General features: G+C 37.4%; 1 pseudogene; it reads right to left on the bottom strand.

The window, feature by feature from the left end:
- Positions 1 to 1334: 1334 nt before the first annotated feature.
- On the bottom strand, positions 1335 to 2465 carry LOC116893283 (annotated as a pseudogene).
- Between the last annotated feature and the right edge of the window lie 23924 nt (positions 2466 to 26389).

Genomic DNA, 26389 nt, shown 5'->3' with positions numbered 1-26389 from the left:
CCATAGTAGAGCATGTGTCCTTGTTTTATTTAAGAGCATGTTTTGGGTATATGCCCAGGAGTGTTATAGCTGGATCCTCAGGTAATACAATGTCCAATTTTCTGAGGAACCTCCATACTGATTTTCAGAGAGGTTATACCAGCTTGCAATCCCACTAGCAATGGAGGAGTGTTTCTCTTTCTCCACATCCTGGCCAGCATCTGCTGTCACCTGAGTTTTTGATCTTAGCCATTCTGACTGGTGTGAGGTGGAATCTTAGGGTTGTTTTGATTTGCATTTCCCTGATGACTAAGGATGTTGAACATTTCTTTAGTTACTTCTCAGCCATTCGATAATCCTCAGCTGAGAATTTTTTGTTTAGCTTTGTACCCCATTTTTAATAGGGTTATTTGACTCTCTGGAGTCTAACTTCTTGAGTTCTTTGTTCATTTTGGGTAATAGAGCACTATCAGATGTAGGATTGGTAAAGATCTTTTCCCAATCTGTTGTTGTCATTTTGTCCTAATGACAATGTCCTTTGCCTTACAAAAGCTTTGCAATTATATGAGGTCCCATTTGTCTACTGTTAAGGATTAAAAAAAACTACAGTTTACAGAAATCATTTTCTATGTTTATCTTCTTAAATATTGTCTCCTAATGTGTTTTCCACATAGGTAGAATGCAGTATGAAAATACTCAAGTATTAATTCAATGGAAAGGGGTGGTGATTTTTTGTTTTATTTTGCTTTGTTTTGTTTTGTTTTAAGTAAATGACAAAGACCCAAATTTTCAACTAAACTTAACATTACATATTTAAACAATTTTCAGAACTGACAAGATTGCCAACATCTATGCACATCTAGAAAACATTCTTAGTTTACACTAAATCAAAAATGTGTTGCCACTGATTCAATAATAGCACTCATTGTGAAATACTAAAATAAAATTGAAATATTTCTGCAGAAGATTTAGCTGGCAATGTTAACTACACAGCGTGCTGACCCTCCTCACTCACATTTCAACACAATGGGAAGATATTTGAGCTTGCATTAAAAAAATTATTTTGTTCTAGCACTACTCAAGAGTCCCAGGGCTCACCTCAGATTACATTTTGTTTTGTTTAGAGCAAACTGCACCCAGAGATTTCAACAATTTTCAAGAGAAAAAAAATGAAGTTTATCTTATGATTCCTAGCCATAAACTCAAACAGGGGCTCCAATGATCTGTTTTATAAATACTTTAGAAGAGTTAGAGTTATATGAAAAGCTGAGTTCACTTGAAATCTTCAAAAATATCTCATGTTATATTTCAAATGATACCTGTTATGGTTTAACACTTTTGCTAAATATGAGCTTTTAAATTGTTATCCAAGCATAGTAGGTCTCCTTACCATTTATCATCAAGGCCTTTAACTGTCCTTCATCCTCACCATATAGTTTTCTTCACCATTCTCCATAAGTCTCCTGGTAGTGATTTCTTGTTGTCCATTAGTTATCTTAGATGAAGTTGATATTGATTTGAAATTGCCCTTTTTAGCACCAAGAAATGACAGTGAAGAGAATGAGACCTCCATGATCTAGTGACCTGCACACAGTGAAGCCTGTGTCTAAAGCAGGAAACCCACCTCTAAAAGTAGGAAATCCACTGAAGGCAGAGGAAAACGAGCCAGCCTGTTGGCTACTAGTTCCTCAGGAACCTTGTCAGTTCCCCAAAAAATTCATCATATGGATCTTTAATGAAGTCAAAGGAAAATGGCTTCCTTCCACAAAAACAAACAAACCAACACCCTGAAGACCTCATCTGTTTTCTAGCATGTGAAGTCAAGCTCAAATGGAATGGCAGTAGGAATTCCACATCCTCCTCCTCCACTGCCACCATTTTACCTGTCTTTGCTCTTTGTTATAGATGGGTCATTCCGTTTGCACTCTATAATACCTCATATGTCTTAGCTACTTGTTTGAATATCTACTCTGCCTCTACCTTTTTTCTGGGTGCCATTTAAGTGTCTGTTTCCTGTGGTGGTAAAATTAAAAGAGGTGCACACACGTCCTGGTTCCTGTGAGTTCCCACTCTGTACTCTCTGGCTGTTTCTCTGTCAGCTGCTTTCACCCACTTTTCCTCAGTGGGTTGTTACTGTGCCTGTTACCATTACGTTCTGAGGCCTGGGTCCACACCATGCTAGCCCCAAGCATTCCATAGCCTCCTTCTGTCCTGTACCTCCCTTCACCTGGATAATAACATCAACCTACCTTTCATCCTTTCTAATTTAAAACTTTTCTCTCAAACATAAGCTGAACACAATTATTATCATTTTGTAATTTAAAAGCATAAAATGTACCTAACACCCAGTCCAACATTTTATCAATTAAACAGAATATTTAATTATCCATTCCAGTTTAAGAAAGACTTAATTTCCCATATACCTTTTTAATGTCCTCGGGTGAGATGGGTGTCTGCATGCCCAGAACTTCATACTAATCCACCATTTTTAAAACAGACCTTCGGGAAAATTCCAGGATCCAGTGGCTGGCAGGAATTGGGTTGGCATAGGGTGGGAGGTTAGGGGGGAGTTGGATAGCTGGTCTCCTTGTAGATCTGGCACAGCTAGCTGCTCTGGCAGTGGCGGCAACCTCAGAAGTGGGTAGTGTTTTAATTATTAATCAATATAGTAATGCAAGCTTATCACAACATCTTTAATGAAATTAGCATAGTAAACACTGCTTAAATGTACTGGCATTCTCGCATCCTCAGACTGTGGAGGTGAGCACTGCAGTCATGGGGGCAGGAAGCTGATGTTGAATAAATTACATGCCCAGGAATAACAAATACACTGCTCAGGGAGGTTATCTTTCATGTTTTGTAGTTTTGAGCAGAGAAGCAAACAATCTACGTAGAAGCAATTGTTTTCTCACCAAGAAACCTTTAATTTGTAAACCTATTAGTATCAGATAAATAATGATAAATGGTGGAAATCCCAGGAAATAAAAATCAAGCTAGTCATTTGCATAAAATCTCCCTAGCTTGCTGCCTTGACTCAGGTCCTGGTGGATTGTCATGCTGAGAATTCTAGGACACCATCAATTTCAGGAAAAGCTGAAAACCCCAATTTTATATGAAGGTTTTGTAATTATAGGAAAAGTATTCAAATGAATCATGTGTGCTACTGTTATCCAAAGAAAATTCATCTTCTCTAAGAAACTTGAACCCTGGACAAGGGAAAACATATCCCTCTCTTAATGACTTTACTTGTAAGTTTTCCATTCAATGACTATATTGATAAATTGTAAAACAAATATGTAAATATTTAAGAGAAGATTCTCTGAAAAAAGATGGTAAATATTTTAGGAAAGGATGAGTAATTTTACGGGGGAAAACATAAATATTAATTTTATCAGTAGACCTACACAAATTAATAAATTTTCTCCAGAGGGAAGGGAAATAAGGGAAGAATATCAAAATTGCTAAGCTTATTGATTAAGAGTACATTTAACAAGTTTGAAATTCCACAGGTTACCTTTTTTTCTCTTGTTTCTGCATTTTCTTGGATGTATATGTGCTTGTATTATAAATTTAATTTATAATTTTATATAATACATAAAAAGTACTCATGTTTGAAATTCTTAAACAGTAAAGTAAACATTTAGATAAAGGGATAATGTGTTATTTCATGGTTAATTTTATTACTGTTTTATGACTATATTAGATATAAAATATTTATTTACAACCATTTTAGTTGATGTTTTATATAGTTTATATATACATATTTTATATAGCTTACATATAGTTTATATAGATATATAATTTATTTAGTTTTATATAGCTATAATTTTATATAGCTTATATAAAATTTAGAGTTTATAGTTTTATATAGTTTAACAATTTTAACACCTGTTACTTTCTCATAAGTAACAAACAATCTATTATCAAATAAATTAAGTAGTATAACCACTCAATATTAAAAGAATATATTGCTGAAATTTTGTCATAAATAACTCTTTATGGTTGGACCTCTCTGTAATACTTGAGTTCATATTTACCATGACATTCGTGGTTTAGCCAGTAAGCAAATAATAAACATAAAGTTGTGAAGGAGAGTAGATGGTGTTAATAAAAATTAAGGGACTAATCTTTAACTAAAAGATGATCCAGTAAGAAATTTGATCCATGGAACTTGTCATATGTTTGAAATTCTATAAGAACCACACCAGCTAAGGAGAATTGAATCTCTAGAATAGACATAGAAAAACACAGAGCAAGAACATAGAGGGCAATGGTGAGGCTGCAACACTGCTCCAGGGAGGAACATGTGACAGCAGTGTGCACTGGGATGGGCTGTGGAGGCAGAATTACATTGTACATACATTTGAAAGCAATGCTCAAACATTAATGAGAAACTGAATTCTGGTTGCAGAAAATTTTCAAATTCAAATTTGTGCTTGAACTATTAAATATTTTATTTTATTAACCCATCACAAAGTAATACATTCCATGGCTTTCTAGCTCAATCTTTATCTGAATACTGGCTCATTTTAGGAGGAATAGTATAAATTATGGAGGTAATAAAATCCATGCATTTACTGAGGTCCCAATCAAGCTTCCAAGTTAAAGGAAAACTGAAATAGAGTCAATTCTCAGTAAACACATAGGAAGGTATCCATTCCTAACTTCTTACAGCCAATGGTGACTGTAACTAAAGAGTTATGTTATGAAGTTGCAAACACTTTAGAACGTCACAAGTTTTCTGACTGCAATGTGATGCTATCCCTGGAGCCTCTTTCACTGAAGCGGAAAACTGGACCTGCAACTGCACACGTCTAATTATCACTTTCATCAATGTAAGACCAGCATAAAATGAGGGCACTTGGACTTCTATTTCTATTTCAGCTTGTTTCTAATAAGTTGTTGCAACTTACTACAACCCAGAGACCTTTGTGAGAAGGTAAAACAATGTGGTCTTTGCAAACAAGTGGAATTATCCCTATACATGGTGTCAGTGACTCCAGAACCTCCAGAAACTCAAAAAGATTGGAATAGCAGCATTGTCTGCTAATTCTAATATTGTGACACTGATAAAAAATGGATGGTTGTTCTTCATATATGCATATACACTATATCTTATATGCATGCATATACAAACACATACATACAAGCACATGCACATGTGTGCACATAGGTACAATGACATTGGTTGTCTGGGGAGTGACAGGAGTATGATTGATGCTAAACAGTGTTGAGTGTTTGCAGCCAGAGATCAGAGCGGTGTGTTTGTTAAAGCGCTGTAAAAGGTCACAGCATGAATATTTGTAGATCAGAAGCATAAACTCTGTCCTTAAAGGTATAAATCCCAGGAAACATATGACTAGTAAAGTGAGCTTGTATAACTGCTAGGGAACTCCAGGAGGAAACATTTTCATGTTTGGAAATGCTAAGAGATATAAATTCAATGATTGAACCATAGGGTCTAGCACTGTCGGCTACAGTTGGTTGCATCTAAAAAAATATTTGAATTGTGACATTTGAAGACATTTTCATGTGATCTTTTTCAAAATTGTGAGACAAAGGTAGAAAAATAATATTTTCCAAGTGCCTACATATTATTATTGGGTATTGTACTCCTTTCCCTGCGGTGGCAGTTATAATTTCTAAGTCTTCTACCAGTAAAAAAAATTCCCATTACGAAAATAAAGGGATTGAACCTTTAGAAGATTATTTTGTCCATTTGACACAACAAAAAGCCATTCCTGATGTCGAAAAAAGTTCATCTTGACACCATCTTCCCTTCACTTGGACTGAAATGCCACGCTTTCTGACCCCAGACACTCTTGTCTATACCAACTCTTGTTCATGATGCTTTCTTGGCAATGGTCTCCATAAAGGAGTGCATACAACTTGAAACCAGAGAGCTGTGCATTTTATTTCATTCATATAAAGTTAAAGACCTAATTGCTATACTATTTTATACCCTCTGGTTTACCTACATTTTCTCCATTTTTTGAATTAGACATATAGTGATTTTATGCTTGTATGTTCCCCTTTCAAAAAAAGTAAAATGAAACAATCCCCATTACTAATGAGTCTACAATATGAAACTTCAAACAGCTTTAAACCATGACTTATAAAAATCTTGGATTTAATTTTCTAATAACAGTCAATATATTGTTACCAAAATTAGTGTCAAAATATATTTTCCCTCTCTAAGCTTTTCTAGAAAATGGCTGCATTGCTAAATTAGTGTTATAGATGGATTACTTACATCACCCTAAGCTTTGTTTTGTATCAATCAAGATAAATAATTTGAACCAAGCGTAATCCAGAAGATCAAGGTAAGATACTGTATCAATCAGAGACAGACACATAAAACGGAAAACAGCCTTGTATGAGAAGAAGTCAATGAGACAGTGAGAGAAGGCAATGCTTAGTGCTGAAATTCCAGCAGATAAGTTGGCTCTCTTCGTGTACAGTAAGCTCGTGACTTTATGTTAATATTATATCTCATGACACATTGAAGTCAATACTAGACCTACTCCGCTTGTGGACAAACTAAGCCTATGTGACTGAACATCGTTTTCTAACATAGATTACCATATATTCTAAGCCTGCTTTTGAAAAATGACTGCTTGCTTACAACATACCTGCTCTTATAGGAACCTTGATTAAGAAGCAGAACATGATTAATGCCTTCAATTTGTGTGTGTGTGTGTGTGTGTGTGTGTGTATGTGTTTTTATTCTGTAGCCTATGGATGAAGGAATAATTTTGTTTTACCTATTACTTCTTAATTAAAAAAAAGTTTATCTAAAAACGCTGTATGGACATGCTAAAGAGGCTGATGCAACTATAACAATGACAACCAAGGATGGAGAAATCCTTACAATCTTAGTTATTGACGCACTAGAGGAAAATCAAAGCATTGAACATATTTCTAAAAATGTTCCATGTGAGAATGGGTTGTCAAAAACACAGCATGCTGATGATGGGAAGAACTAGACAATGCAGCAAACACCTTTCTGTCAGTTTTATTAATTATCAAAGTCTGTTCCACCTTCATTCCTTATTATACACCCATTATCCTGACAAATCACTACTTATCAGCACTGAAGCCTTTTCTGGTCTAGTCTATTTTATGTTCTCTATTCATCATGTACTTTTATGGTCATCTCCTTCTACAGGTTATGAAAATTTTCTCCTATGATTTTATTAAAAAACCTTCCTCTATTTTTATTATTGTTGGATTTAAGTTTTTCACAGTATTCCAGATTTCTTGGGCATTTTGTGCTAGGATATCTTTTAGGTTTAAAATCAATTTTGACCATGGTATCCATTTGTTTTATTAGGTTCTCAATACCTTGTATTGAAGATTCTCCTTTCCATATATTGTATTAGTGATCCTTACCTCTGAGTTTCCTGTTCAAGTTTCTAATTTTTTTGTCATTTCTAGATTTTCATCATTTTGGGTTTACTTTACTGATTTTATTTCTGCTTTCACATCTCAAACTGTTTTGTTCATTTCCTCTTATATTTTCTGTGTTAACATAGATTTCTTTAGGGGATTAAACTATTCCCACTTTAATGACCTCTATTATACTCCTATATGTAGTTTTATGGTCGCTGTCTTTTTTTAATTTTTTTTTATTATTATATGTAAGTACACTGTAGCTGTCTTCAGACACACCAGAAGACTTATTACAGATGGTTGTGAGCCACCATGTGGTTACTGGGATTTGAACTCAGGACCTCTAGAAGAGCAGGCAGTGCTCTTAACCACAGAGCCATCTCTCCAGCCCCTATGGTCGCTGTCTTATGTTTCACCTATGTTGCAATTCTCGGAGCATACTGTAGTACACTACCTGAGCTTTCTTTGAGATATGTTGTCCTGGCTGTAATTGATTATGTTTTTATGCTGGCATTGATGCATGTGATTTAAGAAGACTGTAACTTGAAGTGCTGATAACTGGTTTTGTCTTTGTGGGATTGGTGTTTCTTGATTTCTGTTTTATCTTTCATTCTGAGGAGAGTATATCATCTGTGGGTTGCCTGGTAGGAAATTCTTCTGGTATCCAGTTTGGTGTCATATGGGGTTTCCAGGTAAAATGACTTTCTAGGTATTGAAAGTTGACACTCTGGAATGGGGATGTGCTAGGAGATGGGTGACTGAAGCTATCTACTGGAGAGAGTAATGCAGAGTATTCTTTCAGAATCTGTTTACTTTTCTGGGAATTTGGGGAAGAGAGTGTCTAATTGTCACAGCAGCTCATGTGCTACAGATCTTGGACTGAGACTGGGCAATTGGAGTTTGAGAAGTGAAGAGAGAGATGAAGATCTGCCATTATTCACCTGCTTCCCTGGGGACTCTATGTGTGACCCACTGGAGATGGAACAAAGGAGAAGGGGAAGGTACAGAAGTTGATCTGTTACAGAGTGGAGGGTGAAACTGGGAAATTGGGCTTGGAGAAGCAGAGGATGAGGTAAAGATCTAAGCTAGCCTGCCTGCTTCTCTTGCTTGTGTGGATTGCAGTTTCCCTGAGTTGTAATATTTCTTAACATGTTTTGAAAAGTCATAATTATAATTTTTTGTATCATTTTATATTATTTGTATTATTTTCTGCATTGATAATATTATTCCATATTAAAACTCTCTAGTTGAATTTCCATTAAATTGACTGAAATTTGGAAGGGTAGACAGGATTAACCCAGCATTGTCTTCAAAGAGTTGGCATCGACTCCTGAGTTTAAGGACTAACCCCCTTCTCTGTGGCCCATAAATACATAAACTGATTGACTTTGTGGTTGGGAAAGAAACAAAATGGAGATAGAATAGGCTCTGAAACTGTTTCTAGCCAGATGCTCAGGCTGCTAGTTTGATGTCATCTTTGTCACAATACTTAGTTTTTGAATTTAATAAAAATAAAATGTGTGTGTGTGTGAAAAAATAAAATAAAACATCTCATGAAAATTGTTAAGGACCATAAAAACTATTTCAGATAGAATAATGCATGAAGTCATTTAAGAAAGAACAATTCCAAACCTAAGTAATATAAAGAGCACCATTGTAGGATTTCTGAGTACCCTGCTTTCTTTTCCATTTCTCTAATAAGCTACTCTTTGACACCACTGTGACAGAAGCAAATTAAGGGAGAAATGGTTGATGTGGCTCATGGTTTCAAATTGCAGCCCACCAGAGTGGAAAATTGACAGTAGCATGTCCATGAAGCAGCTTGTAAAATCAAGTCTTAACACTGTGGCAAAATTCATAAAGGTTAATGTAAGCAATAGGAAGGATACAAATCTACAAACTCATTCCTAACTCAAGGGTTTGAATAACTAAAGTGTTAAATGTTATATGTTAAAATATCTGTATTTCTCCTCTCTCTCTCTCTCTCTCTCTCTCTCTCTCTCTCTCTCTGTGTGTGTGTGTGTGTGTGTGTGTGTGTATTTTTTCCCAAACTATACACAAAAATAAATTTCAAGGACATTAAATGGCTTACAAAACCCAATGGTTGTGGTTAGATATTATAGCCCTATAAGGTATCACACAGATAATGGAAACATGTAGGTAAGGAAACAAGCAATGGATGGTCACATTTTCCTTTAAAGTATAGGTATAATTTACTAACACACCTCCTTGACTTGGTCCCATTTTCTGAACAATATCATTAAGAATTAAAGACTCAAACAGCCTGTAGGGGACACTTCCATGATCTGATGAATAAAGGAAGAAATGATACACAGACTGCCATAATAAATAGTGGAAGGTCCTGTGTCATTAACATGGATGAACCTAGTTGTAGTATATGATGTTAGTAGTCTGTCTAAGCTCTACTCCACAATTGCTTGGCACCAGTCAGGGAAGTCTGACACTATAAAAGGAGCTGCTTCTCCTCTCTTGATCTCTTGCTCTTGTCTTCCTGCTCCTTCTCTCTCCTCATTCCCTTTCCCCTTCTCCTCCCCATGCTCATGGCTGGCCTCCTCTCCTCTCCTCTCCTCCTCCTCTCCTCTCCTCTCCTCTCCTCTCCTCTCCTCTCCTCTCCACCCGTCTCTCTGCCTTTCTCTGTCTCTACTTCCCTCTTGACCCCCCTCTCTATGCCCTGAATAAACTATATTCTACACTATACTCTAATTTGGCTGGTGCCTCGGGAGAAGGGATGCCTCAGCATGGGCCCTCTGAGGCACCCCCTACCCCACACATCACCACATCTCCATGGAACATATCCCCTCTCTCTTTATTTTTTATAAACATCATATTTTGCTAAGACTCAGATTTAGAAAGTCTGATCTCCCCCCACCCCCCGCCCCTGGCCTCTGTACCACATGGAGATACAATACTCACTAACTAGTCCAACCTTTGAGAATTGGTAAGCCTCCTTCCCCTATTGGTCAGAATAAATAATTCCTTGGTCCCAGGGGAGAAATCTTGAGCTCAGAGCTACTCCTGTGTTGCCCTTGAGGGTGGAGACATTTATTCTTTTCATTGACCCTTGCTCTAGGACATTTTCCTTTCGGTGAGATTTTTCCTCTCTTCTTTGAGACAGTTTCTTTCTTGCTGATGAGAATTTCCATTCCTGAGTAAACTTCTCTCTGCAGCTCAGGGGCACCGACTTTGAGCATTGGCCCCAGCCCATCATGGGACAACCTTCTGATCTGGTCTGTGCTAGAATTCCCTCTGGTTATTAATAATTCCCTCAGGATGCTGGTAGGGGCAGTTAATAACCCTCTTCTCTTACCCATGGGTCTGTCTTCATCACCTTGTCCCTACCTGCTGGATTGTCTTGGTCTAATTCACAGTAAGCAGAAAGCAATATCTGTACATGATTACTAAACTGGCACATTAAAACAACTCTCCCACTAGCATCGTGTTTCTGAGAGACCTAAGAAAATAGGTGTGAGGATGCTGGTCCAGTCTTAGAGTTGGCTGTTTCCTTGCTGTCCGGGGTCTGTTGAACCATCTGAGGATAGGTCAGAGGAACAGGTCCAATAGAAGCACCTGTGTCTGTGAGAGGAGATTAGAACATCTGGAGGTTATTTCTCTAGAGCTGTCCTAGATGTAGTACGCACTTGGACTTGACAAGATGCTGAAACACACACCTATGTATTTATTATAGGCAGAGATTAAGTACATTTGGAAGAAAAACATTTTTGTCTGAGATGTACATTTGAAACTCAGAGGATTCCCATCCTCTGGAATAAGTAGTAAGTGGGAACTTAAGGCAGATGTACTTATATGGGTGAAGTCTATTTGGTCCATCAGAGGTAGCTCTGAGTGGGTTTCCTGTAGCATATACGTTTACAAAAGAAACAACATGAGTTAATGACTTGAACAGTATTTAAGATAAGCTTTTTGTGGAACAGAAGGAACAGGAATTTGTGATTATATAGTTGAATCATATAGTGGAATGTTTCATTAGAGTTAGTTTAATTTATAAGAATTCAAATAATGTTAGGACAATGGCATAGCAAGAAGAGAAATATGAAACATTTAATCATTGAAACTTGATTTAGGTAAGGAAGTAGCGGATTGCATCTGTTAAAGCTTATGTCTGAACTACTTGATGGGTTTAGGTAAGGAGTTAGGTTTGTTTTCTTACTGTCAAGCTACAGTTACCTTAGCTGTCAAGGTAGTTGGAAATCTGAGGAAGAGTAAATTAGAATCTAGGGTCTTGTATTTAAAAAACTGACAGAGTTCACCTGTAGTCCAAACAGTCCCCGGTGGTCTTTGGGGTCTCCATGACAACTTAGGCTGAGTCAGTCTGGCTTTCAAGTCCAGAAGACTGAGGACATTTTTAATGAAGAGCCCCCCCCTTTTCTTCTCTGTGGATCAGATAATACATGAAATGTGAAATGTCTCACCTTGATTCAGACAGTATATAGAGATCTCAATGACCCTATTCCTGCTCCACCATCACCTCTTTCTCATTTTTTTTAATTAAACCAAAACGGGGAATCTTAGCATTCTGTCTAAGCTCCACCCCACAGTATAGCCAGGTATACTCCCCACCACAGTTACCTGGCAACGTTATAAAAGGGGCTGCTTGGTCTCTTGCTCTCTTGCTCTTGCTTTGCTGCTCTCCCTCTCTCCCCATGCCGCCTCTCCACCCCCATGTGCTCATGGACAGTATCTACTTCTGTACTTCTCTCTCTCTCTCTCTCTCTCTCTCTCTCTCTCTCTCTCTCTGCCTCTATTACCATCTTGACTCCCCTCCCCATCCCCTGAATAAGCTGTGTTCTATACTATACCATCCTTTGGCTGGTCCCTTGGGGGAAGGGATTCTCAGCATGGGGCCAACAAGGCTCTCCCTTACCCATAGCTTACCATACCTCCATAGAATGTATCCCCTCTCTCTTTACTTTTTGTAAGCACATCATGGGAGATAAGCCGGACACAGATTGGGAATGTACCTGAGAGTCCTCATCAGTGTGATATGAAGATAATGAATTTATAAAAGTAGAAAGTAGAAAAGTGATAATCAAGACCTGGAGACTGTGTTTGCCAGTTCCCAATTGTCATTACCTGACTATTCAGATTAAAACTGATAAAAACAAAAGGATTATGTAGATATGGGGATATAAGCAGAATTATTAGCATTTACTTCAAGAAAGGAAAAATTTCTATACAATCAACCTTTTAAATTCTAATTTAAATATTATTAATTTAGGCACAGAGCAGTAAGAAATTTACTACAAGAAATTTATATTTCTCCTAGAACATGAATACACATATAACCCTCTTTCTTTGTTGTATCACAGTGGAAATGTTTAGTTTTAATGTATATTTGGAACGTCCCTGGTTTGCCAATAATTACACTAAATTTGTGATCCTGGGATTTCAGTCATATTCTTTGCCAATTTTCCTTTTCATAAGCAAAAAGGGCTATTTAATATTAATTCTATAGCAAAATCTTTTCACAGGGCTACACATTGGAAAACATGTTTTAGATTTTTACACTGTATAATTAGTATACAAAGTAATATATATGGTTATTGCTTCTGGGTTTTGTGGGGGAATATTTTTTTGTGGGTTTTTTTTTTCTTTTTTGAGACAGATTCTCATGCAACATAGGGTGGCTTTGAACGTTTATGCAGCACATGGTGGCTGTTATGGTCCTGATTCACTTATCTGTTCTCTATATCCAGGATACCACAGGTTTATAAAACTATACCTAGGTAAAGAGAAATTGGATCTGAGAACTTTGTTTGCAGTGAGCAAAATTGACTTGATTATAAAATTCGCTTTTATCCTTATGCCCGTTTCTGACCTCTTTTCTCTCCATGTTGTCACACTGTCTCTTCATTTGTTTGCATTCCTCACTCTTACTCTCTCTCTCATCTATTTTTGCCTTTCCAAAATATCCTCCCCTTTTGGTCTGTTTACTTTAAGAGAGAGTAGGAAGCAAGAAGAGGATGGGGATGTAAAGAGCAAAGGAGAAGGAAGTCATAGATAGAAGGGACCTATTTGAACAAATGATTCCTGGTTAACCACTGAGGTTATGAGAATGGAATACCAGCAATAGCTACGGAGTGATTGGACTGTGCTATTCTGAGTCCCTGGCTGTTGCTGAGGTCCATTTCTCATCCTGTAGTGAATCTATGGTTGACATAAGCTCTACTGAGCTGGTTATGGTGGTGTGTCCAATTCTAGTCCTTAGGAGGTAGAGGCAGGTAGAGGCAGAGGAGTCAGGAATTCAAGATGATGTGGGGATATGTGAGAGTTTGAAGAAACAGAAAAAGAACTAAACATTTTACTAATTACCTGATGTTTTATCTTTCAATAGCAGTATTTTCATAATTAATATTGGATTAATTATTAATTAGGGGCTATTTACTTTATGTATTAAAATAATTATAACTTCTTTGTATGTTAGAATACAGCTAGAACATAAAGGGCATCTGTTCACTATTTGACAGGCAAAGCTTAGCATTAAACTCCATTAAAACTCAAGAGAAAAAGCTGTGACCACAATTTTGTGAAGTGTTCCTTGAAATCTCTCTTCAAAATCTCATGAGTCCTTTTATTTTATATAAATAACAAAATGTTCAATACAAGACCTCAACATAAAACCAAATATATTAAATCTTTATTATGAATAGAAACTCACAACAGATTGCCAAGGCAAAGTCAGTTCTCAAATGAGTTGCTAGAACAATTCAGCATGCAGACGTGGGCATTTCAACCTTGCTGCATATTGTTAGAAACTCATTTGTCAACACAAATTTAATTAACCTCCAGTAAAAGTTGGTTTTAAGCTTTGTTTTACATGAAGAATGTGTTATAGCTAAATGATTCTCTTTTTAATTACACACACACAAAAAAAATAAATGCCTGTTTCTGGGAAGGAATTCACAAATAAAACAATATACAGCAAACCAGAAGCTAACATCAAATGAAATGGAGAGAAACTTGAAGCAATCCCACTAAAATCAGGGACTAGACAAGGCTGCCTACTCTCTTTCTACTTATTCAATATAGTACTCAAAGTCCTAGCCAAAGCAATCAGAGAGAAAAAGACGGTCAAAGGGATACAAATTGGAAGGGAAGAAATCAAAATATCACTATTTGCAGATGATAGGATAGTGTACTTAAGCGACCCCAAAAGTTCCACAAGAGAACTATTTAACCTGATAAACAACATCAGCAAAGTGTCAGCGTATAAAATTAACTCAAACAAATCAGTAGCCTTCCTCTATTCAAACAATAAACAAGCTAAGAAAGAAATTAAGGAAATGACACCATTCACAATAGTCCCAAATAATATAAAATATCTTGTTGTGACTATAACTAAGCAAGGACTTGTATGACAAGAACTTCAAGTCTCTGAAGAAACTGAGGAAGCTCTCAGAAGATGGAAAGATCTTCCATGCTAATGGAGTGGCAAAATTAATATAGTAAAGATGGCCACTTTGCCAAAAGCAATCTACAGATTCAATGCAATCCCCATCAAAATTCCTACTCAATTCTTTACATAGAGAGAGCAATTTGCAAATTCAGTACGAATAACAAAAATACCCAGGATAGGGAAAACTATGCTTAACAATAAAAGAACTTCTTGGGGAATCACCATCCCTGACTTCAAGCATTATTACAGAGCAATAGTCATAAAAATACTATTGATACAGAAACAGGCAGGTAGATCAGTGGAACAGAATTGAAGACCCAGAAATGAACCCACACACCTATAGTCACTTGATCTTTGACAAAGGAGCTAAAACCATCCAATGGATGAAAGATAGCATTTTCAACAAATGGTGCTGGTTCAACTGGAGGTCAGCATGTAGAAGAATGCATATTGATCCATTCTTATCACCATGTATTAAGCTTAAATTCAAGTGGATCAAGGACCTCCACATTAAGCAAAGTGCACTCAAACTAATGGAAGAAAAAGTGGAAAAGAGTCTCGAACACATGGACACTGGGGAAAATTTCCTGAACAAAACACCAATGGCTCATGTTCTAAGATCAAGAATAGATAAATGGGACCTCATAAAACTACAAAACTTTTGTAAAGCAAAAGACACTGTCATTAGGACAAAATGGCAACCAACAGATTGGGAAAAGATTTTTACCAGTCCTACATCTGATAAAGGGCTAATATCCAAAATATACAAAGAACTCAAAAAGTTAGACTCTAGAGAGCCAAATAACCCTATTAAGAAATGGGGTACAGAGCTAAACAAAACATTCTCAATTGAGCATTATCGAATGGCCAAAAAGCACTTAAAGAAATGTTCAACATCCTTAGTCATCAGGGAAATGCAATTCAAAACTACCCTGAGATTCCAGCTCTCACCACTGAGAATGGCTAAGAAAAAAAAAAAAAACTCAGGTGAGAGCAGATGCTGGCAAGGATGTGGAGAAAGAGGAACACTCCTCCATTGTTGGTGGGATTGCAAACTGGCACAACCTCTCTGGAAATCAGTCTGGATGTTCCTCAGAAAATTGGATATATCACTACCTGAGGACCCAGCTATAACTCTCTTGGGCATATATCCAAAAGCTGCTCCAACATACAACAAAGAAACATGATCCACTATGTTCATAGCAGCTTTATTTATAATAGCCAGAAGCTGGAAAAACCCCAGATGCCCTTCAACAGAGGAATGGATTAAAAAACTGTGGTACATCTGCACAATGGAGTACTACTCAGCTACCAAAGACAATGACTTAATGAAATTCAGAGGCAAATGGAATGAACTAGAAAATATCATCCTGAGTGAGGTTACACAATCACAGAAAAAGACACTTGGTACCCACTCATAGGTAAGTGGCTAGTAGCCAAAAATCTCGAATTACCCAAGATGTAATCCACAGACCACAGGAAGCTCAAGAAGAAGGATGACCAAAATTTGGATGGTCCTATTTTCTTAAAAGGGGAAAACATGTCTATAGGAGGTGATATGGAAGCAAAGTTTAGAACAGCGACTCAAGGAATGGCCATTAAGACCCTGACTCACATGTGGCCTATATATATATATGCATACACACACACACATACACACACAGCCATCAAAACTAGATAAGATTGACGAAGCTAGAAATGCATGCTGAAAAGGATCGGATATAGATCTCTCCTGAGAGACACATCCAGAGCATGTCCAATACAGAGGTCAATGTTAACAGCAAACCATCAAACTGAGAATAGGAGCCCCCTTGGGGGGAATCATAGGAAATATTGAAAGGATTGAAGGAGCTTGCAAACCCATAAATCAATGCAAACCAACCAGAGCTTCCAGAGACTAAACCACTTCCGAAATGCTATACATGGACTGACCCAGGGCTCCAACTGCATATGTAGCAGGGAATAGCCATGTTGGGGCACCAGTGGAAGGGGAAGCCCTTGGTTTTGCCAAGTTTGGACCCCCAGTGCAGGGGAATATTGGGGGGGCAATAAGGGGATATATAGGGGGAATACCCACATGAGAGAGGGGGTAGGGGAGGGAATAGGGTTTCATGGACAGGAAACCGGGAAGGGGAATAACATTTGAAATGTAAGTAAAGAAATATATGTAATTAAAAAAATATAAAGGAAAAAAGAAAAGAAAAAATATTCACATTTAGTGTTTGCATTTTCAATTCAGATTCTAAACTAATAGTTTATATAGCATAAATCATTTTGAATGCAATGAGAAATGTCTGAGGGCCCTTTGTACTGGAGAGCTCAGAGGCCTCAAAGTTAAAAGCAGCAGAAACTTCAGTAGGTGGGACTTGCTGGGAGATTTCCAGTCACTTCTTCCCTGAGAGTATCCTGGGACCTAGTCATTGTTAACTTATCATCATCTGCCTTCCTCTTCCTTTTCTCCTCCTTATCCCTTTCTTCTCTCATCCTGTTCCTTGTGTTTCTCCTCACCTTCCTTCTCCCTCTTTTCCTTGCCTTTTCCTGTTCTTTTTTTTCTCCTCCTTTTCCTCCTCCTTAGCCTCCTCTTCTTTTACTCCCAGAGCATAAAGTAAGCAACTGTTCTTTGCAAATGCTTTCACCACAGTGTGTGACCTCACTATAAAAAAAGCAACAGGGTCCACCAACCATGGACTGTAATTTCTGAGTTTCGTGACTGAGACTCCAGCATGATAAGCTACTGCTCTGACACTGAACTGTAAATCCAGCAATCCAGCATTGTATTTTATTTTCTGTATTTTGAGTCAGCGTTTTAATATAAGCAAATCTAACCTATCAATACAGTCCATACGGAAGTTTGTTTTAAATCTCTCTCTGTCTCTGTCTCTCTTTCTGTCTCTCTTTCTCTCTCTCTCTCTCTCTCTCTCTCTCTCTCTCTCTCTCTCTCTCTCTCTCTCTGTCGCTGTTGCTCTCTCACTCTCCTTCTCTCTCCAAAATCATCTTCTCATGATAGCTGATATGATATTTTAAAACAACTTTAGCAATTGATAAAAAGAACTATACAAATATGAGAGTGGATGTGTAGTTGTGCAGTGACATTATTCAGAGAAAAGCACTGATGGTTACTTTAAAATATTTAAAGTAAAGACAGCTTTCTTTGAAAGCACATAGACATATTTGTATTTGGTATTTGCTTAAGCTCTTAATAGAAATGGAGATATTTTGCTCTCAGAACACTTAGTTCTTCTTGCTCTTCTCTTTTTTTTTGCTAGAATGAACACTGAACATAGAATGAATTTTGTCTGTTTCAAAAATTAAAATTTATATTCAGGTGGCAACGTCATGGCATATTAGAGAAATGACAGAATAGTCTGTTTTAGCATCTGAAGTCAAGGTCAGAGGTCTGGAAAGAAATGTGTCTCCAGGTCCCCACAACATCAGCATAATCAGAATCTGGGTCATTAACTATTTTTGCAGATAATAGGAAAGGCTATAGTCACTGTGTCAGAGCTGTCCATGGAACCATACCCTTCAAGATTAATGATGTATTAAGTTATAGTCTCTATTCTATTCACTTGGAATAGAAACGAAATGGATAAATCATTGCAATATCTCTTAGTATTCTTCACTCCTATTTGTCTGCTATCTAAATTCAAGTATGGAACTCATCACAGAGCTTTCAAGGAGAGGGTATGTGAGAATGTCAGCAGGGTGAAAGAGTGACAGCTAGTGCTCACATGGGAGCTTCCACATGGTTTCTACAATCAACAGTGAGATCTCTAAAATTATAGACCATCCATGTTCTATCTCATACAATTTTAAAGGCAATAGGACACAGAAAAATTTATTATAGCTTTGTAACGTGCACTGTAAGCTTGGTGTTGGAGTTGTTGCAATTCACAGAACTACTGATTAATGCTCCTGGTGTTGAATATGTTGGTACCTTTAGCTATAAAAGTGAATAGCATTTCACTGATTATACAAGAGTATTTTCCTCTATAGATGAAGTAAAAAATAAAAAAAACCAAAATGCAACTAATTTAGGAGGAAAATTACAGAACCTAAAACAAACAAACACCTTTAAACACTGGCAAGAGGGCTGTGGAGAGAGCTGATTAGTTAAAAGCACTAACTGCTCTGGTGGAGCACTAGAGTTTGGTTCCCATCACTCAAAGGGTAATTTATAATCTCCTCTATTTCCATGGATATAAATCCAAGGGATTTAACAACCAAATACAATTTAAACTCTGAAATATTTTGAAATACAGTGATATCAATGAATGGATGAGTAGTCAAGAGTTGTTTTCCTAGTACAAGTCTTTTTTCAAATATTTCTTTTTCTTTATATGTGTGAGTGCATCTGTGTCAGCATAGAGCAAGTGACTATACCGTGCACAGAAAGTAGGAGAGGGTGTTAGACCTTCTGGAGCTGGTATTACTTGTGGGTATGGATGTCTCTAATATGGGTGCAGGAGAGAAAACTTGGGTCCTCTGGAGAAGTATCAACCTGAGCCATTTGTCCAGTAGCTGTAACAATGCATAAAATTGATCATAAACATCAATTTTATTAGCCTCTAGCTTGTATTCATTGCTTTAAATAATGTGCTTAAGATGCAACCTCCAATTTGCATATTATTTTTATTATTTTTTAATGTTTTTTTTATTTTTAGTCTCTTTACATCTCAATCACAACCCCTCCCTACTCTATTTTCAGTCCCACCCTTAAAAATTCCTCCCCCATTGTTCCTACCTCTTCAGAGAAGGGTTTCTCCTCTTGGGTAACCCTATACTCAGGAACATCTAATCTCAGCAGGTCTAGAGACATCCTCTCTGACTGAGGCCCAACCAGGCAGTCCAATTAGGGAGGGAAAGGGATCCAATGGCAGAGAACAGAGATGGAGACAGCACCCATTTCACTTGTTAAGGGGAAACTACAAGAATACCAAGCTGCACATTTGCTATAGATGTGTAGGTGGCCTAAGTCCAGCTCCTCCGTGCTCCACGGCTAGTACTCCAGGCTCTGTGAGCTCCCCACAGTCTGAAGTTAGTTGACTTTGTGGGACTTCTTGTGGGGGTCTTTGACCTTTTAGACTTGATTATTTCTAGCCTTCCACAAGTCTCCTCAGACTCCAGATGTTTGGATGTGTGTCTTTGCATCTGCCTCCATTGAGTGCTGAATCAAGTGTCTCAGGAGACACTTTATGCTAGATTCCTGTATGCAATGTCCTATTAATATTCCTATTAATAATGTCATGGGTTGTCTCTCTTACATGGGATGGATTTCAAGTTGAGGCTGTCATTGGTCAGCTTTCCCTCAGTCTCTGCTCGATCATTATCTCTACACATTCGTAGTTAAGACAAATTTTGGTTTGAAGGATTTGTGGATGAAGTGATGTTTCTGTCCTTCTTCTTGATGTCCAGCCTGGCTATGGGAGTAGCCACTTCAGTTTACATATCTTCCTCAGCTAGGAATCTAAGCTAGGGTTACCCCATAGCCTCTGTATATCTTTTCTTATTCCAGTTAGTCAACAGGGATACCCAACCCCTGCTATTTTCATTTTCACTCCAAGGCCTCTCTCACCCCTCCTAAATCCACATCTCATCACGAAACCAGTTCTCCTCCTTACCTCCTTTCTCATCCAGTTTCCTCTTTATTATCACCTTCTGAATGAGATCCATTCATCCTTCATTTTGGACCTCCATATTACCTATACAGTTTCTTTGGGTCTGTTTATTATAGCATGGTTTCCCTGCACATTGTGGTTAATGTCTACTTATAAGTGAGCACATACCATATATGTATTTCTGTCTGTGGGTTACCTCATTCAGTATGATATTCTCAAGTTCCACCCATTTGCCTGCAAAATTTAAAATTCATCATCTAGTTGTTTTTAATACATGAATAGTATTCCTGTGTGTAAAGGCACCACCTTTTCTTTATCCATTCTTCAGTTGAGGAATATCTAGGTTGTTTTCAGTTTCTTGCTAATACAAATAAGGGTGTTATGAACATAGTTGAGCAAGTGGCCTGGTGATTTGTGGGACCTCTTTTGGGCATATTCCCAGGAGTGGTATAGCTTAGTTAAATGTTAGAACTATGCCCAATTTTCTGAGAAACTGCCAAAATGCTTTGGAAAATGGTCATAAAAGTTTGCACTCACACTGGCAATGGATGAAAGTTCCTCTTGCTTCATATCCTTACCAGCATGAATCCTTATCTCTTGAATTTTTGGTCTTAGTCACTTTGATGGGTATACGATGAATTCTCAGGGTCATTTTGATTTGCATTTCCCTGATGACAACAAACATTTAATATTCTTTAAGGGCTTCTTGGTCATTTGAGATTCCTCTGTTTAGAATTCTCTCTTTATCTCTGTACTACAGCACATCATGAGCAGAAGTTTTTCAGATTCTGTGGCTGCAGATGTCAACCTAGACAACTAAGAAACTCACACACAGACATTCTCTCTCTCTCTCTCTCTCTCTCTCTCTCTCTCTCTCTCTCTCTCTCTCTCTCTCTCTCTCCACCAACGACAAAATATCAGAAATTAATAATCACTTGTTCGTAATAACTCTCAACATTAATACAATCAATTCCCCAATGAAAAGACACAGGCTAACAGAACGGATGCAAAAGCGAGACCTATGTTTTGCTGCATGTAAGAAATACACCTCGGCAATATAAACACTACCTCATAGTGACAGTCTAGAAAAAAGTTTCCCAATCAAGCAGACTAAAGAAAGAAGCTAGAGTAGCCATCCTAATATCTGGTAAAATAGACTTTCAACCAAAAGCAATCTAAAGAGACAGGGAAGGACATTTTATACTCATCAAAGAAAAAAATCTCCAAAGTTGATATTTAAGTTGATATTGGAACATCTAGGTCCCAAACAAAAGGGCACCTACATTTGTAAAAGGAACATTGCAGAAGCTTAAAACACTTCTCAAACCCCACACATTTATAGTGGAAGGCTGTAATGCCCCATTCTCACTAACAGACTCGTCACCCAGACCAAAGCTAAGCTGAGAAATAATGAACCTAACTGAAACCACGAAACAAAATGACCTAACAAATACCTACAGAATATTTCAGCCAAACACAAAAGAATATAGAGCCTTCTCCAAAATTGGCCATATAGTTGATGACATAAGTCACAGGGCATGGAGGATAGAGGAGAGTATGCATGGCCCACTGAATCAATTAAACGGGGCTCACATGGGCTCTGCACCAGATCCTTTGTGTATAGGTTTGTATCTGTTAACTTGGTGTTTTCATGGGACTCCTAACAGTGAGAACCAATGCCTCTCTGTTTTCCAAACTCTTTTCCTGTTTGGGGGCCTCTTTTCCTCCAACTGTATTTTCTTGTGAAGCTTCAATATGAGGGCTTTCACCTTTTCTTACTTATGTCTTGCTTTGCATAGTTTAACTCATCTCTTGAAGGCCTATTTTTTTTTCTGAGAAGGAAATGGACAGAGATTTCATCTGTGGGAGAGAGATGGGATAGCTGAGAAGAGGGGAGAGAGGGGAAAGTTGAGATCTGAATGTATTATATTAAAGTAATAAAAGAAAAACATGCTATTCTTGAGACTTTTCACAATGGGGACATAAAAATGCTTCCACAACATCTTTTTCTAAAAAAAAAAAAAAAAAAAAAAAAAACCTTTGGTTTGTTTTGAAAGCTTGCAATTACACTTAGAACTACAGAGTAGTCAAAAAATACATTAAATTCCCACCACCACTGACTTCAAATTTAGGAGCAGAAAGTATGTGGAAGTAACCTAGAGACTTCAGGTAGAAAGAAAAATTCACTCTGTGTTTGAAAGCCACCCTTAAGAGGCAAGTGCATCCTTCAGGATCATTCTAAAACCTTAATAGATGACAGAAAACCAAGGATTTGTCAAGAAAAACAGTGAGAATGGTAAAACACTAAACAGAACAACCATCAGAAAAGTAAAATAACAAAATCTAAATCTATCTTTACTATAGGACATGTTGATAAATTTTGAGTAATCGAAACAGAAACAGCAGGCAGACAGAACAGACAGAGCAGATATGTCCTTTAGGGACAAGGCAGCCTTCCATTATGAACCTGTTATAGTATTTGTGTCAAATATTTTCACCAAAAAATAGAATTATTATTCACAGAGAGAAGGCTGTTCCATTTCTAGAAATAGTGTGTATAATAAATAATAATTCTTCAGCTTCAGTACCACCCACTATCATCCCTGTATCTCATGCTGACACTGTTCACAAGTCATAGCTCAGACCAGCTGAGGACCTTCACAGTGCCTTTATAAGATACATGTTTTATTGTCATGTTATTGAAAGAAACTGGGAACTTATGAATGTTTACATAGATAGCATTGAGTTTGCTCAAAATCCAGGATGAATCCACTTGGCAGAGTTTTACTAATTCATCTTCATTGTCCCCCTGCAGTGATCACAGATTCAGATGGAAGTTAATACAGCAGATCGTTTATTCTTTAATTTGACAACTATGGACAAGAACAATTACACTGCCTAATTGCTCATCCATAAAATTGAATTCCACTAGTAACAAATATATCGTGAACACGAGACTTATAAACAAATCATCATGAAAAGCTGAATATAATATCTGAGATTGAGAATTCATATGAAAATACCAGCTGGAAGATATATTTTAATCATAATTATTAGGTGTGCTTATGTATATGTCTATGTGAGAGAATAGAAAATAAACAAAACTCATCAAATCTGAAACCTCCTTATAGATGGATATGGCCACTCTGAAAAGCTTGGGGACTGAGCAGCAGTAGACATATTTAATGAAATTTAGCTACCAGATAACAAATGTGGAAGACAGAAAGAAACCAGGTGGATTCCTGAGGTTTGGCCCAGGAATACACACCTTCCCCACACAAGCAGTTTGTTTCTCTATTTTTTACTTTTTGTTGTTGTTCTTGTTAATTATTTTTGATGTTGATGAATGACACCCCCAGACAGGCTTCCCTGGCCAGCTTCCATAGTCCCCACCTCTGTCTTGGCCTCGTATCATCACCTTGACAGAGATAGCCTTGCTGATTTCACTTCTGAGATTGATAGACAAGGGGAAAGGCTGAGAGCCTCCTGTCAGGACAGGTCCAGCCATGGTTGCTGAATGAACTGGATCAGCACACTTTATATCCTGAAGCAGTGGGCATAGCCAGCTTCTGCTTCCATTAAAACCATTAAATGCTCTGGAATAGTCAGTGTGGAGCTTCTCCTCATTCTCTCCTGAGAGATCTCAGAATATTTTGTCTTGATATGGAGTTACACAATATACTGGAAAGGTATGACATACAATATACAATATATGTATATGTATATGTGTGTGTGTGTGTGAATGTGTGTGTGTGTGAATGTGTGTGTGTGTGTGTAATTGTTTCACCAGAAAATTCACATTTTCAATTTTGTTTTTTCCTACAGCGAGTCCTACATATGTGAATTACCAGCAGCATTTTTTAGTTGAATTTACTCTGCAATTACAGTCTTATTTTCAACAGTTCTCTTAAAGGCAATTATTCACTCTGTGTGCATTTATTCCCATATCAGGCTGAGCTGATCTGCCTACATTGCATTTTCAGACAAGACTCGAACATTATTCAGCTGATTGGTTTTTATTTCATTTTGTCAGATGCTTAAATACATTGCTACAGTTATTTTGATAGAAATACTTCCATAGACACTTATATCACAAAAGCAGATACCAGCAAAGGCACTGGCCAGGCATATTTTGTAACTGATTTCTTAGTGAATCATAACATATGAGTGAGTTGTATCTCTACATTAGGACTAACATTGTCTGCCAACAAAGGCTACATGTTACATGTTTTCACTAATTTTATTGAAAATTTCAAATTTGGTATAGTTGTTTGTAATATTTACATTGTTACTTTCCTATTATGATCAGAAATATGTGCTGTTGACTGAATTATCTTTCCCCTAAACTCAAGGGTTCATTCCCAAACATTGCATGCAATTCTTATTTGTATTGTTGAATAAGGATTCTATAATGCATTAGAAATGCACTTTCGTAGTATAAAGGAGAGATACCAAGAAGATTTGGAAGTCATGAGGCGGGCATTTGGATAACCATTTCTGCTGAACAACCTGACTGACAGATGTCACAGATCAAATGATCAAAGGGTCAGAGGACAAGTCTTCCAATTCTGAGAGTTGTCTACTACAACACAAGAAGAAAATGTGAAATACTTTCTTCAAAGTTTATTATTTTTATTTATTTTATGTTATTTTTTCAGACAACATTTCTCTCCATAGCCTTGGCAGTCCTGGAACTCATTCTGTAGACTGGACTGGCCTCGAACTCACAATGACCTTCCTTCCTCTGTCTCCAAAGATTTGGAATTAAAGACATGCACTACCACTGCCTAGCCAAAATTTATTAACACATTCTCATTATAATATTCTCCTTAATATGATGCTCATCTTGTCAAATTTTAGATTGTTTATTCTTGAAGATTTGCATTAGAAAGGTTACAACTGAGAATTCTTTCTCTACATCTTAGAAATGTATATAATTTTATTAGATGTGCTAGTTTTAAGTCAAGCACATTCCTTAGAATTATTTGTGCAGTATATCCTTAAAATATAAACAACTAATTTTCAATTTTTTGAGTAGAGGAATAGCTTAGATTAATAAACAACAATAAGCAAATACATATGATTATATCATAGCACTAAGAAAAATTAATAAATGCAAACAATTCTTCACTCAGGAGAGGTGAGATGGGCTCCTGGGTCCTATTGGCACCCAGTACTTTTGCACAACCTTGCCCTGCACTTCCCAGAGATCATGTCAAATTTCTTCCCATTGCTACTGGTCAAAATAAATGGGTCTGTTTCTGTTTAATTGGAAGAAGAGGACTAGCCATAATTCAGAGAGACTTGCCCTGAGGAGGACTATGTGGGGGACGTGCCACCAGAGCCCTGCTTAGGGTTGGGATGTCGCTCAGAGGTAAAAACCTGCTCCAAGGTGGATGAGCTGTAACTCCCTGAATGGGCTTAAGAAGAGGTAGTATTCGTGGTCTCGGAGGTCCTGGGAGACGGGACGGAGGACGTGGAACTATGGGTCATAACAAAATCGGTGGTAGAGGTAGAGGTAAGATAGGTCGGGGAAGAGGGGGCTTTGGTGGCAGAGGCTGAGGTCGTGGCCAAGAGAGAGGTGCCCTCACTCGTCCTGTATTAACTAAGGAGCAGCTAGACAACCAATTGGATGCATACGTGTCGAAAACTACAGGATACCTGGATGCTGAATTGGATACCTACATGGCACAGACAGATCCTGAAAACAATGATTGAAGCCTGCCTGCCTGTCTGCCTGCCTGTTAGACTTGTTAAAGTTACCACATCTATAAAACAGCCTTAAAAAACATGAGAAGAAACTTGATTGATGCTGGAAGGATCTGTCACAAGAGGCTGTGGATTTACCTGCTACCAGTTGGTGCATTTAGTTCATTCTACTTTTTGAGACTGTGTTGTATGAAATCCTATTTTCCTTTAATTTGGTTGAGTATGTTTTGTTGTTTATCCAGTCACCCAGACATCT

Source organism: Rattus rattus, chromosome 2 (genome assembly GCF_011064425.1).
Source record: "Rattus rattus isolate New Zealand chromosome 2, Rrattus_CSIRO_v1, whole genome shotgun sequence".
Lineage (NCBI taxonomy): Eukaryota > Metazoa > Chordata > Mammalia > Rodentia > Muridae > Rattus > Rattus rattus.
Note: the sequence above shows the minus strand (reverse complement) of the source record. Positions and strands in the feature narration are given on the sequence as shown.